The 15,702-nt window shown below is 46.7% G+C and overlaps 1 long non-coding RNA gene across 2 annotated transcripts in view; it reads right to left on the bottom strand.

Moving 5' to 3' along the window:
* Window positions 1–7,417: 7,417 nt before the first annotated feature.
* LOC147113666 (uncharacterized) overlaps window positions 7,418–15,702 on the bottom strand; it is a 41,943-nt gene continuing 33,658 nt past the window's right edge. The window contains exons 3-4 of one of the 2 annotated variants that reach the window (XR_015079254.1): window positions 11,778–11,839; window positions 7,418–7,904 (exon numbers count right to left, since the gene is read on the bottom strand). This is a non-coding gene — a long non-coding RNA (uncharacterized LOC147113666). The remainder of the gene's footprint in view (window positions 7,905–11,777; window positions 11,840–15,702) is intronic. The other variant, XR_015079255.1, reaches the window with a different exon arrangement.

Here is a 15,702-nt window from a genome sequence, read left to right on the forward strand (position 1 = left end):
TGCAGCTACAGCAGCAGATCGAGATCTGGGCAGCTGATAGAGGTCTGCATTTCTCTTTGCCAAATCCAGAGAACAAGCTAGGTCAAAAGCTTTTTGTAACTCAAGTGTTTTACTTTCTAGTAGACGCTGGCGTATAAATGGAGAGGCAATCCCGCAGATGAAAGCATCACGAATAATTTCTTGGCGGTACAGCTCAGCTGAGGCTGCCTGAAAGTTACAATCTATGCTGAGCCTGCGAAGTTCTTGCAGGAATTCGTCAATTGATTCCCCTGGCCCTTGTTGGGCTGTGGCCAGTAGATGTCTAGCATAGACCTCATTTGGGGTCTTGGCATACAGTTTCTTAAGTGCCCGAATCACCTCATCGTAATTATCCCATTCATCAACATATTCGAACACTTTTGGGATCACATAATTGATAAGTATCTTCAATCTAGCAGGAGCATCCGCTTCACATTCATCCAGAAAATTCTCAAAAGTACGGTACCAATGCTTCCATACCCTACCAGCTGCTGGTGCATTCGGGTCCAAGTCCAGACGAATAGGTCTAAGGATTTTCTCCATGATGGGTGGTTCCCTGGATCCTTAATTCCGAGTTTGTCCGAAGGTCTAGTATTTGTGAGTGTAAATACTAAGTTACTTAAATTGATGTAAGAAAAAGGAGGCTTACCATCAAGTAACTTTAAAGTAAGCTTTAAGTAACTTATAAACACACTATATACAAGAGAGGTCTTTACCATGCCTCTGGTAGAAGCCTCTTACAATACTGAACAGACCAGTATTTATACCAGTCCAACAGGAAGTGACATATGACAGGAAGTGAGGTATGTACACAGTTCATAGTTCACAGTTCACAGGAAGTGATGACATAACTTCCCGGAAGTTATTATTTTTATCACAACTACTATGACAGAGGAACACAAAACCTACCTGAACTCCACACTGGTGACCAAGTAAGGTTGAAAGACAAAACAAACACATGGACTCAGAAGGGAACTGTCCTGAGTAAAGTTCAACCAAGATCATACACCATTCAGACAGATGAGGGTGCTGTTCTGAGAAGAAATCGTCGAGATCTTCTCATGGGACCAGCCACAGCAGGTCAAGAGACTGATACTGGTGAACAACCTGATCACACAGCTGAGAACCAATCATCTGAGGCAACAACTCAGATTCAAGGACAATCAATCAGAAAATCCTCAAGACACGTGAAGCCTCCTGAGAGACTCATTGAGCAAATTTAAGGACTATTGTTAAAGAAGGAAGTAATGTTATCTTATTCTTTCTTCAAGTTCTAGTGTATTGACATATTTCATGTGAACACACAAAGCAAGGGTAAAAAACCTTGATCATGATAATGATAATGTAAGTTCATTAAATGTTGTTAGTTAAAAGTAAAATACTTTTGTTTTAAGAAAGGGAGATGTAATGATATCAGCAAATAGTGATGATATTTGTCTGTGTTTGATTACTTATGCCTTACAGCATATTTGTCTGTGTTTTTGATTACTTGTGCCTGACCAGCAGAGGTCATGTGAGAGACAAGCAGTCCAGAGGAGTTTTACTTTCAGTTTCATTCTAGATGCATCACAGCATAGTGTGTTCTGTAAAAAGCTGTAGAAAGTCTTGAACAAGACTTTAGATTAAACAACATTCTCTTTCAGAAATGAGTCTTTATTGAACCCAAAAAGAAATCAATACATAAAGTATCACAGTCACGTTTATTGAGGATTTCTGTTCAACCAGTGCGTCCTTTATCTAAAGATAAACATTCAACAAGCTGAGCAACGGGCTTTGTAATGTGCTGATCTCGGGTCTTTTCGAATTTTTTAAAGTTTTCTTAACTGGAGTGGTTCACATGTAATGAGCAGCCTTAACAAATACTCCCTCTACCTGCTTCACTCTCTCCTTCTCTCACATACTCTCAGGTAGATTTCTGGCTCGTTGCCCAGCGTAAACCTGATGTTGAGAATCAGACGCCCGTTATAGAAACTGCCCGATTCTTACTTCCATCGACTTCAACAGATAAGAAAATCAGGCAGGGTGCAACGTGGGCTGCCGATTCACTATCGCCCATTTTGTGCTACCGTCCAAGGTGAATTTATACCCCATAAGCTATTTATACTTCTTTAAAATAATACAAGTAATTCAAGATTTTACAAATTAATTTTTAAAAACTGGGCTGCATAATTCACCCAATCCCGTGATCTTGTTGCAGCACATAACTTAAAAAAATGTTCTCTTTCCCTCTCACCAAGACGTAAATCCCTGACAACCCCCTTTAAGAAGAAGGTACGTGAGCGACTACAGCTGCACCTCAGCTTTCACTATCGATACAAAGGTCAGCACAGATTACCAGTGCTGAACCTTCACTGCTTCAATGTCCATCAAACTCCCTCCTACATTTGGTCTCCCATGTCCAACAGTTCAGATTTAACTATTAGCTGGGTACCTAAGGAAACTGGATAATGCTGCAGGATAAGTCTACCCCATACAATTACACAGGATATACGACACGGGAACAGGCCATTCAGCCCAACCAGTCCATGCCGGCGTTTATGCTCCTCTCGAGCCTCCTCCCATCTTTCCTCATCTAAATCTATCAGCATAACCCTCGATTCCCTTCTCCCTCATATGCTTGTCCAGCCTCCCCTTAAATACATCTTTACTATTCGCTTCAACCACTCCCTGTGGTAGCGAGTTCCACATTCTCACCACTCTCTGGGTAAAGAAGTTTCTTCTGAATTCTCTATTGGATTTCTTGGTGACCATCTTATATTGATGGCCTTTAGTTATGCTCTTCCCCACAAGTGGAAACATTCTCTCTGTATCCACTCTACCAAAACCTTTCATAATTTTAAAGACCTCTATTAGGTCACCCCTCAGCCTGCTCCAGTTTATTTGTATTCAAGAAGAATGTTTTTATTTATTAAAAATGCAACTTTTTTAATATAATGGCCCAGGAGAATGCTGAAGACCACAAAGAATGCCTTTACTGCTCCCACACTGTCAGGTAAATCACACAAACGGCACAATGTTAAGAGCAGAGAGGCTGCGTTCCCTGAAGCAGCTGACCCACCATCATTTCAATGGAAGCTTCCAGAAACTACCAGCCTCTATCCTGCTGCCTTGAATGCTAATAGCTCCACTTAAAAGAACACTCAAGGATACGACCCCACAATGTCCTTATCATCAAGCAATCACCTGAACAAGACAGTTCAGGCTGGATTTTACTTTTAATGATCAATTAGACATTACTTTTTTATATACACAATGTTACAGCCCCAAATCTTTCTTCTCCTTTACTTTCACTCGAGTAATCAGCAACAGAGGCTAATTAGACAGCCCTAACTAGAAAGTCATGTACTGTATCTTGTATTAAGTTATTCAAAATTTAGCCCCTTCCTTTTGTCACCAATGTTCTCTCCTTCCCTTGGGGGCAGGGCTCCACGCTGGGGGCACTCCAATTCCAAACGGCTATTATTCATGTGACCTTGACAGTGAGGAGAGCATCCCAGCCAAGCCGAGCCTGTCCTCGCCCACCGTCTGGATAGTAACCAGGTGCAGGAACCCCTGGCTGGGACATCCTAATTGCCACCATAACTCAAATCATCTAACTCTGCATTGCCAGGGGGAATCAAACCTGGGGCCTTGTTAATCGGTATAGTACATCTATTCACTGGATAAACACACTAGGCCATTCGGGGAACTCTTTTTAAACTTGTAAATATATAAGCCAAGAACGTCTGTTCCTTTTTGGGTCGGAAGTCAGGTGTCCCTGGGACTGAAGGATCTTGTGATTGGGGCAGAACCTCTCAGCAGAGCTTCCACCTCCCAATTGATGCAGCAGTAACTTCAAGATGGGGAGGGTTCTTCCACCCCGCCGCCACTGTCCTAATGTCGGGTTTCAAGCTCCCTTGGAAAGCATACCAGATAACTGCAGGAAGCAGGCCTACGTGCCATACAGGGCCATATGCGGGACTCACTAAGCAGGATTCAAATAGTGATCGATCCTTGAGGGAACAATTGCCGTTTGAGCCTTGGGCCTATAATCCAGAGAGCAGGTCCTTTACTGCATCGTAATCTTTGGCCAGACTGGCCTGTGTACCCTTGTCAAAGAGTGAGAAGGTGGCACTCCCCAATGCCAGATCTGCCAACTAATGGCTAATGAATTACTCTTTGTACTTCTTGTAGCTGTTGGCAGAACCATTGATTGTCTAATGATTACTTAAAGCAGCAGTTTCAGTGGGCTGGGCACACTGCTGGAATTTCTACACTATACTGTTTAAATTGCACGTGGGGTTGGCTTTTTCAAACAAATACTCCTGAATGAGACCATTGGGCCTTAGCCTCAGCGTGTTCCTTTAAAATCCCTCCTCCTTCCAGCACTGTGTTGAACAAATTATCAGCATCAGACAATCTGCACTTTGTGCATTTAAAAAAAACATTTTATTTTTATGTTTCCCTATTAAATATTTCTCTTTTGTTTAAAATTTACACATACAACTGTCACTCACCCTGAACTGTCAGAGGTGAAAGAATAGGGATGGTGAAATCTTGATTGAAGATTTATTCTAGCTGCTTAAATCAACTAGTTCCAGGAACTTCCCAATACCAGGCCAGCCAATTTACAGCTAACGAGTTGCTCTTTGTACTGCTGGCAAAAATATTTACTGTCTAATGATTACTTAAACCCGACAATAATTGTTTATTAATCCAAGCAAATCAAACCTCATTCTGCAAACACTGAAATGAATGGTTGCTTATGATTACAGTAAATACAGTTCAGCTGGAACAGGTTGTTTGGTCTGTATTTATTTGACACAAAGCATTATAAACTTGGACTCAGAGGTGAATCTGGTTTCCAAGTTGAATAATTTTCAGTCGTGCAATTCTGGCCCTCTCCCCACTTTACATAGCATTGGTCTCATTGCTAGTTCATTGGCAAAAGAACCAGAGGTGAGATGAGAATTTTTTTTTTAATGATAAGTTTTGATGATCTGAAAGTGTGGTGGAAGCAAATTCAACAATAACTTTCAATAGGGAATTGGATAAATACTTGAAGGGAAAACATTTGCAGGGCTATGGGACTAATTGGAGAGCTCTTTGAAAGAGCTGGCACAGGCACGATGGGCTGAATGGCCTCCTTCTGTGCTGTGAGATTCTATGCTAGCTGATTTAACGGAACTCCCCAGCTCTTATTCAAATAGCGCCATGGGATCTTTTATGTCCACCTGTGAGGGCAGACGGAGCCCTCAGTTTTACATCTCATCTGAAAGACAGCACCTCTGTCAGTACTGCACTGAAGTAGATGATGTGCTCAAGTCTTCTGAGTGAGGCTTGAACCCATGACCTTTTGATGCAGAGGTGAGAGTGCTCCCATTGAGCCAAGGCTCTTATTACCATTACATGTGTTTTAATGATAGTTAGAAAATAGACATTTTAATTACATTGCACTAACTATATATCTAGTTGCAGTATGTAAGCAAAAATATTCTGCTTTGTCAACTTTCCAGTACTCATTAGTCCTCAGTACACACTATCCCCAGTGTCCACTTCCCCCAGGTGTCATTGACCCAAATACTAATTATTCCCTCGCCACTCACTGTCCACTAAATGGTCAATTGCTTCAACTACCAACCCAAATTCTCACCACCCCATGCTTTCAGGCCAAGTACGCATTACCAAATCCCCCAAATATTCAGACCCCAATATTCTCTGCCTTCTTGACTACTCACTACCATTCCCTTGACCCCAAATGCCCACTATCTCTAAATCCTCACTACATTCCTCTCCCAATGATTCACTGCTCTCCCCAAACTATGCACTATCCTCCGACAACTACTGCTTCCTAAGCTCCATAACTGCCCAGACACCACCTCCTGGATTGTGACAAACCTAACACCCTGCTCCCAAACAATGAACAGAGGCCCGACCACTCCCCATCCACCACCACCCTCCTCCGCCTGGCTGAACTTGTTCTCACATTGAACAACTTCTCCTTTAACTCCACTCATTTCCGCCAAATCAAAGGTGTTGCTATGGGTACCCACATGGGTCCTAGCTATACCTGCTTTATCGTGGGATATGTGGAACACTCTTTGTTCCAGTCCTACTCAGGTCCCCTCCCTCACCTCTTTTTCCGATACATTGATGTTTCCTGCTCTCGCCCCGAACAAGAAAATTTCAATCACTTTGCCTCCAATTTCCACCCTTCCCTCACCTTCACATGGTCCATCTCTGACTCTTCCCTTCCCTTCCTCGACTTCTCCATCTCCATCTCTGGGGATAGGTTATCGACCAATATTCACTACAAGCCCACTGACTCCCACAGTTACCTGGACTACACTTCCTCCCACCCCACCTCCTGTAAGGACTCTATTCCATTCTCCCAGTTTCTCTGTCTCCGCCGTATCTGCTCCGACGATGCCACCTTCCACACCAGTGCTTCCGACATGTCTTCCTTTTTCCTCAACCGAGGATTCCCCTCTACCGTAGTTGACGCGGCCCCCGACCATGTCCGTTCTATCTCCCGCACTTCTGCCCTCACCCCTGCCCCTCCCTCCCGGAACCACGATAGGGTTCCCCTTGTCCTCATCTTTCACCCCACCAGCCTCCACATTCAATGGATCATCCTCCGCCATTTCCGTTACCTCCAAAGTGATCCCACCACCAAACGCATCTTCCCCTCCCCTCCCTTTTCAGCATTCCATAGGGACCGCTCCCTCCGAGACACCCTAGTCCACTCCTCTATCACCCCCAACAGCCCTTCCCCTTCGCCTGGCACCTTCCCATGCAAACGCAGGAGATGTAACACCTGCCCCTATACCTCCCCCCTTCCCATTGTCCAGGGCTCCAAACACCCCTTCCAGGTGAAACAGTGATTTACTTGTACTTCTTGCAATCTAGTATACTGTATTCGCTGCTCACGATGCGGTCTCCTCTACATTGGGGAGACCAAATGCAGATTGGGTGACCGCTTTGCGGAACACCTCCGTTCAGTCCGTAAGGATGACCCTGAGCTTCCGGTCGCCTGTCATTTTAATTCACCGCTCCATTCCCACTCGGACCTCACCGTCCTTGGCCTCTTGCATTGTTCCACGGAAGCTCAACGTAAACTCGAGGAACAGCACCTCATCTTCCGATTAGGCACTTTACAGCCTTCCGGACTCAATATCGAGTTCAACAATTTCAGATCATAACCTTGGCCCCGATTACATTTTTACTTATATTTTTATTCCACCCCTTTGTTTTGGGTTTTCCCTCCCCCACCCCCCCTTTCCTTTTTTTTCTCTCTCCCACATGGCAGCTGTCTCTCATCCTGCCAGTACACTTCACACCTAATCTGAGCCGTCTTTTGTCTCCACTAGTCCTATTACCATCTTGTCTGGTTTTGAATACCTCTTAATGTCTCTTTACTTCTTTTGTTCTATGATGTAAGCCCCCAAAGTGCGGACCAAGTGATATACAAGGTCGACGTCACTAGCTTGTCGAAAGAAAGACAGACCACTAATTGAAGTCAAAACGGTTTACTCAGGCCTGGGGAGCTGTGGCTCTTGCGTCCCAACACAAGGCTCTGACGCCACCGAATCTCTTGAGGTTCACACAGTTATACACATTTTCTGAGACCTCCTACTCCAGAGGTCCAATCGATTTAAAAGTCTATACATTAATCACTAACTAGGTGTGTCTAACTTCTACAAGGTAGCCTATAACATAAGTTTCACTTTTCACTGCAGGGGCCTGTGGACCCTCTGATTTCTTGGAAGTGAGTCATCAGGACATGTGATTTCTGAGAAGCGAGTCATTCTCTCTCTTGACCACTACTAAGTTTCGTTTTTCCAGAAAAGGGTTATGTCAGTGTCTCTTTTTGTAAGTTTCATCTCTCTAAACGGGTATGGTCATTTCTGCAATTAAACATACGAATAATTAGTACATTTCATCTTTAAACATTTTGCTGCCGCAATTGCGTTCTACTAAACGTGCCCTGTTACGCTCATTTTTAAATCTTACTTCATTCTATCGCAGCCCTGCCTTCGATCTATTTCATTTCCTTTCCAGTTTTGAAAAAGGGTTCACCCGAAACGTCGACTCTAATTTCTCTCCACGGATGTTGCCTGGCCTGCTGAGTTTTTCCAGCATTTTCTGTTGTTACATCTGCTCACTTACTGTGATCAACATCTCAGAGGTCCCACTTCCACAGAAAACACCATTTCCTCCGACAGCGTCAACGGCATCACATCGTAAATTTCCACGTCACATTCAACTAATTTATCTCACCTCAGTTCCTTCCGTATGATAAGAGTTGATCATATTGGTCAATCAATCCAAAGTATTGACACAGGCCTTTCTGGAAAGCAAGTCTACGTTGGCAAGTACAGGAAGCCAAGGAAAGCCTAATCTATCATTGTAAAAATAAAAATGAACAAAGCCTCGAAGTGAAGGAGGAGATGACGAGGGACAGGTCATAAACAGAGCTCCAGGCTGATTGTCCCCTCTCATAAGTCTCAGATGAAACAAGTCGATTATAAACCTAGAATCTTACAGCACAGGAGGAGGTCATTCGGTCCATCATGTTTGTGCCAGCTCTTTGAAAAGGGTAATCCAATTAGTCCCACTTCCCTGCTCTCTCCCCATAGCCCTGCAATTTTTTTTCCTGTCAAGTATATATCTGTACCTTTATTTATATTGCCCAAAAGAAATCCCATCAACCTGTAAGGCAGTGGGTATATTGCTGCAGTTATTGACAAACTGAACAGACGGGAGTGGCCATTTATAAGCCAATCAGTCATACGTTATTGCAGGAATAGTCAATGCCGGCTGTGGGAATGTACTTCAGAAGAGAGTAAAAAAAGCAAAACTTTTTATAGCATTATGTTTAGCAGTAAAGTGGCTAATTCTGTAATACTGACCAAACATATCCTGACGGACAATTGTTGATATTTATGTGTGCCATTTTCCCACAACAGATTCTTTAGTGTGAGAACTGCTTTGCTGCATAGTTCACATCATATGAATCATGTTTGTATATTAATACTGTGCTTGGACAAATATGAACACTATCTTTATAATCTCTGGCAATAAAAGGCGAACTCAAATCATCACCACACATAGGCAACTGAAAATAAAAGATCAAGAGATAAATTATGAGGAAAGGACTTTCATCCCATTTAACTTGTCTATCCCAAAAAATAAACTCAGTCTGGAATCAGGGGTTTTGGGGTGGGGGAGGGGTTGGTGGGCGAAATAGGCAGCGATCCATTTGGCCTTCCCATAGAATCATGGCCCCCGCCCCCGAGAGATTTTAACTCCTCGGTCTCATTGGCATGCCGCAATACGGACGATGATGTCATTGCCGGTGGGTGGGAGTCTGTATTTGCTGGGGGGACAGGGGGACTCAGGGTGAGGGTAGGAGGGAGTTCAGGCCACCGCCAGAGATCCACGGAAACAAACCCCAGTAAGGTGTCAGGAATTGGGGGCTAGGGGGGTGGGGGGGGGGGGGCGGGGGGGGGGGGGAAATCAGAAAAGTCCACAATCAGGGGAGGGGAGGGAAGCCCAAGATATCATTGTGGAGCTAGGAGGCACACTGCTGCTTCTCCTGGCCCACAAGCAAACTTTAAATGTGAGCCAGAAATAAATTTGGGCCTCCTGTAGCCATGATCCTGGCCACCACCAGCTCTCAATGGCGGGTTGGAGACTGTGCGGGCCCTTAGTCAGGGCTGCAGTTAAAATGGAGGGATGTGACTGTCATTTAAATTAGGCCCTCACTTCTCTGGGGCAGGCGACCTTCCCGTGCTTGAACTCAGGCAAGTTAAGATGGGTGGAGCAAGAACACATCGGGAACCAATAACCCAACCAACACCACCTCCCCCCGCCACAATGTACAGTATTCCTGCCGGGCTGGGCCAGGCCGGGCTGGGCGGGGGTGGGGGGGATGTAAAAAATCACGCCTCAAATTCCTCCACCCCCTAAACCATTTCTGAAATGATTCCAAGGCCTTTTTCCTTCATTCCAGGTCTTGACCACTATTTATGTGAGACATAGAATCATAAAATTTGTACAGCACAGGAGGCTGCTATTCAGCCCATCGAGTCTGTGCCGGCTCTTTTGAAGAGCAATCCGGTTAGTCCCACTCTCCCGCTACCCCCCCCCCCCCCATATCCCTGCAATTTTTTTTCCTTCAAGTATATATCCACTTCCCTTTTGAAGGCTACTATTGAATTTCCACCACACTATCTGGCAGTGCATTCCAAATCCTAACCACTCGCTGTGTAAAAATGTTTCTCCTCGTCACCTCTGGCTTGTTTTCCAATCACCTTAAATCTGTGCCTTCTCGTTATCGACCCTTCAGTCTTTGAAAACAATTTCTCTTTATTTATTCAATCTAAACCCTTCAAGATTTTAAATACCTCTATCAAATCTCTTCTTAGTCTTCTCTGCTCCAAGGAGAAAACCCCAGCTTCTCCAGTCTATCCACATAACTGAAGTCCCTTATCCCTGGAACCATTCTAGTCAATCTCTTCTGCACCCTCGCCAAAGCCTTCACTTCCTTCCTAAAGTGTGGTGCCCAAAATTGGACACAATACTCCAGCTGGGGCTGAACTGGTATTTTATATAGGTTTAGCATAACTTCCTGGCTTTTGTAGTCTATAGTCTAGAAACTGGAGGGTTTCATTGCCACCTGTTACTGCCAGGTTTGGACGAAAAAATGGCGGCTGCTGCTCTTCCGCCAGCTGCCGGCAGATCTCGCAACGGCCGCCATTTTCGGATGGCCGGCAGCGCTGTCGATATCAGCAATCGCTAAAATTATGGAGATGATGCAGATTGTAACGTCAGTGAATGTGCAACACTTAATGCACGATCTGGGAGTTTGGAGTTTGCCGTTTGACTTACCGGCATGCCTCAAGTGCAACGAGCTGAGCAAGTGTTGAGAAGCAGGAAGGAGGCTCCAGCAGCGATATTTAAAGGGATCATCAGCAACTTTCTGCAACTCCAGCAGGTTTATTAACTTCTTTCAAGGTTCTAACCTAACTGAGAGTGTTGTTGCAAGTGGAGAACGCCTTCATTCTTATTTAAAGGCTGCTGCTCACAACACTTGCTCACAGTCATGGGAACTCTACCGGCAGTCCTGCTCATGCTCAAGTGTCTTTGGGAGAGGGAGCAGAGGCAGTGAAGATGAAAAGATGTGTGCAGGGGGGTGAGGGGGTTGGAAGAGGAGGAGGAGAGCCAGGAGAGCTCTCAACAAGAGGCCTTACCCACCTAGGGTCTTTCGAGAGCACTTCTCTTATATACACTTAAGCAAGGAACAGTGGATTAGGAGGCTACCCTTCACCAAGGAGGTGGTCACAGAACTAGGCCACCTCTTGCAACCAGACCTGGGAGGCCACTGAGGCTCTCTACCCCAGGAGAAGGGACTACGTTGTCTTCTCTCTGCGCAAAGAGCAAGACGAGCACATATATGGCTTTGCCAGGATACCGGGGAGGCGGGAGGAGGAGGCAGGAGAGCGAGTGGAAGAGGAGCAAGCAGAAGAGGAGGAGCGAGAGGAAGAGGAGGAGCTGGAGGAAGAGGACGAGGAGGGAGGGAGGGAGGAGCTGGAGGACGAGGAGGGAGGGCGGGAGGAGCTGGAGGAAGAGGACGAGGAGGGAGGGAGGAGCTGGAGGAAGAGGACGAGGAGGGAGGGAGGAAACAGGCAGCCAATTCCCCTTCCAGATGGGCTGTCTGTTAATGCCTCATCAGACTCCAATTCCAATGAATGAAACCCCAGATCCCCATTACTCACCACATCCCCATCATACCATCTTCTCTGTCATGGAATATTACAGCATCCACCTGGGCACAAAGCTGAAATGAGAGCCACCACAAAAGATTCCAAACAAAATGAATAAATTTATCCAAAACCAATTCACACTTATGATATGAACTAATCACCCTTGTGCAATCCCATTGTGCCTGTTGTTTGGGTGCCCTCTTCTGTCCTAGTGCTGCTACGAAGTGCTTCCCCAGTGGCTGCAGCCTGACTGGTGAAAGGCTGCAGAGTTTCCATGGGGGAGACTTCAGATGGCCCTGCAGGGCGACCTTGAGCAGCTCTGGCCCTAGAAGGCCCGGCTGCAGACTGCACCACCTCAGCATGGGTGGCAGCAGTCTGGGCTGGCTGGCTGGCAGCAGCAAGGGCAATGGCGTAGTGGCAACAGGAATGCTGTAATCATGAGAAAGGACAGCAAGGTCCTGCTCCACTGACCCACTGCCACTCCAGCGGGGCGGCACCTCAGCATTCCTAGCAATCTGTTGGAGCACAGATTGGTGGACTGCGGCGACACCCTGCAAGGCCCAAATGTCAGTGGTAAACCCAGCTACGGCGGCAGCAGTCTGAATTTGGCTGGCATCAAGTTGAAACTGCATGAGAGCGGCCTATGCTTCTGCTGCAGCACTAAGACGTTGGGTCGCTTCTGCCTGTGCTGCAATGGCAGCCACGACATTACCCATCACATGCACCATCATATCTGGGTCGGCACTGTCGCTTCAGGAGTCTTCCGTCATTTCCAGCCTGGAAATCCTGGGCTCCAAGCTCTGCGCTGAGCCCCATGCAATGTTGGAGGTGGACTCCTCCATGCTCCTTGACATTGCCAAGAGGCTTTCTGGCAGGCTAGCAATTCAGTGTGCATGCATCACCCTTCTTCTGAAGGCTGCCTCATTGAGGTCCTCATCTGAGTCCTGTGCAACAGAACTCATGCACAAACTCGCCCCCCGGGAGCTGGCCCCCAAGCTACCTTTGCCCCTTGGCCTTGCTGCAGCCCACTTGTGCCCGGTGCCTCACCCCGTGTAGATCCCGCTTCTACACTAGCCTCTAAAGTATGTGTAGTGCCGGTTTCTGAGCTGGTGTCTGCAAGTGACAGATGCAGTGACGCTGTGTCTTTTTCTTCTCCTCCTCCTCCTCCTCTCGCTTTGTGCATCGCCTCGGGGATAGGCTGCTTGAGTACTTGTGTCTTTCTGCTTTCAGATAATCAACAAGAGTCAGGTCATGGTGAGGGGTGGTGGGGAAGCAGGATATGCAGGCAGGCAGCATCAGCAGCTTGAAAATGAGAAAACAATGCGGAATGAGGGGGAAGTGGGATGTGAGGAGGAGGATTAGGAATGAGCATACCATTGTTGTCCCCAAGGGGTTCAATCTCGCCGGTTGTGACAGCCTCTATTATCTGTCGCCCAATGATCTCTAGCACTCTCTCCTCCAGCTGGCTGAGGTCATGGATGGCAGCCTGCCCTCCCGCCTGTCTGCTGCTGCTCCCTCCGATTATGCACAACCTTGGCCTGCAAGAGAAGTGTGTGAGTGAGTGTGGTGCAATGTGTTTGGGTGATGTGCCTGTCATGGTTGTGGGTGTGAGCGTTGCAGCAGTGGTAAGGCTGTGACGGTGAAGTGAAGTGAAGCTCTGATTGTGAGGTGTGAGTGGTGACAGGTAGAGATTGTTGCTAGGAGAATGCTGGGGGTGTGGTGCATTTAATGTGTGAGGCTTGTGGTGCAGATAACATTTGCTGAAGCTTTCACTCACCTTGACCACTTGTGCGAGGTATTAAACTTCTTTGGGCACTGGATGGCCAACCTACGGACCACAGTGCTGGCCGTGACATGGACAGCTATCTCCTGTCAGAGCCTTCGGAAGGTGTGTGGTGAGGGCTTCCTGCCAGTGTGTGAAAAGATGACAATCTGCCTCCTCTCCACAGCCATGGCCAGTGCCTCAAGAGCCACGTCGGAGAATTGGCGGGCTCTCTCCCTGTGTTGAGGCCCCACCATATGTTTCCAATGCCGCCTTCTACCAGCTGAAGTTGTGAATGGCTTGACAATGAAGTGCTATAGCATCAATGCATCTCCCCTTTAAGTACTGAATAAAGCCTGTGCGCCACATGACTGGGAATTAGACTGGACCCAATATTGGCCCACCTGTTGAGCATTAAGCCAATGAGCACCGGTTATAGGGCTGAAATCAAGACTACAATCATGTTAATGAGGACTGAGCACGAATTTTGCGTGCTACCGAGACCATTTTGGCGTGGCACAGCTTAACATTGTTGGGCCTTACTGCCAGTTCCGTGGGCATATCCAATTTCTAGGCCATTATGCCTCTAGTTATAAAGCCCAGGATCCCATGTGCTTTATTAACCGCTCATGTCCAAACTTCAGAAAAAATTTGCCTTTTGCCACTGTGAGGTAGAAATACTTTCCATGGCAACAAAGAATTCAGGTGTCCATAAATTACAGGAAGAATGAAGAGAGGTGGGACTCCTCCCTGAAAACACTCAAGCCCCACATTTTATTATTAGTATTATTAAGGGGCTTTAAGCTTCTCAACTTTAAAAAAAAAAATTATTCCTGCCAAGAAGTTCTGGGAGTCGAACCCCTAACTCTGAGCCTCCTGCCCTTAGAATTCATCGGATTGAAATCCTGTGAAGCATCTTATAGTGCTTGGTGGGGGTTTAATCAGATAAAAACACTCAAGCAGGCATATCTGTTACGACAGAAACTTTGTAGATTATGATACCTTCCAGCTGACACAACCTGGAAGCTTGGAGAACTAAAGAGAAAGAGAGAGAGAGAGATAGCCCACATGTTGTATGGCAATGCGGGCTAATCTTCTACTGCTGGCATAAGGTCATAGGCCCACTGGGGTTGAAATTGGTCCGGGGCGCCAGCATACAACGTGTGACAACGAATCGGCAGCTCATTTTACGCATACACGATTTCCTTTGCCATTGAAGTCAGTGGAAGATAAATTGGGCGGGTTGTAAAACGAGCTGCTGATTCGCTATCGCAGATTTTGCGTTACTGCCCAATTCCACCCCTGTTGGTTCAAGTAACCACATTACAGATTCCTTCTACATTCAGCTGCAGGTTGGCATGCTCCATTTAAACTCTACGGCCCCGAATCTCTTGGAGTTACGCTCTGCCAGTGCGGTGTGGCAGAGCAGAAACCCCGTTCACATCTCCCGGCCCCATGCCACAGACTACCAACTCAGATCCCAGGGACTGGGTCACCTGCACGGCCAGAGCAGGCGTATCTTGTCTGTACGGACTCTTCAATGGCGCGCACCAGCTGGAATGTCGCAGAGGCGCCGTGCTGCCCTGACAGCAAAGAGGCCGCGAGGAAACACCTGGTTCCCACTCCAACAGAGCAAGCAGGCCACTTTGTTGGGGGGGGGGGGGGGTGGTGGGAAGTAATCGATCGCTTCTGGGATCAGTTACCTTTCCCCAGTAAAGGCTTGTAGGTTCAATGGGACTTGCACCAAATCTCAGCTGCTGCGAGTTGTGCTGAAGCCTACAGAGGGACAAAGGGCAGAATTCCATGGTCGCCCAAAAACTCCTTGATGCGTGTATATGCCTGTGGGGAGGGTGGAGGGGGTGGATGGAATTTTAAGGCCACAGGAAGTGGGCCAGGATCCCAGCAAAGCCCATTCCTGACACCTCCCCAAGGCGGAAATTGAGCATTCCACCCTCTCCAGCCCTAGGAATGTTGGGCTGATATCCCAAGAGCCCCCGATGTTAGCTAAAAGGTCAAATGTGTTACTGATATACCTATCAATTCATCCAATGAAAAGCGACGAGTTAAGATAGTAACTATAGGTTTTTATTGGCTAAATAACAGAGCCCACCCTCGTGGGTGATCGGGTCCAACAAGGAGGAATACCAGCCAGTCGACCACCTTTATACCTGGGCA

The sequence above is a fragment of the Somniosus microcephalus genome, chromosome 8 (genome assembly GCF_052327205.1).
Source record: "Somniosus microcephalus isolate GS21.2 chromosome 8, FLI_Smic_1.0, whole genome shotgun sequence".
Classification (NCBI taxonomy): Eukaryota; Metazoa; Chordata; class Chondrichthyes; order Squaliformes; family Somniosidae; genus Somniosus; species Somniosus microcephalus.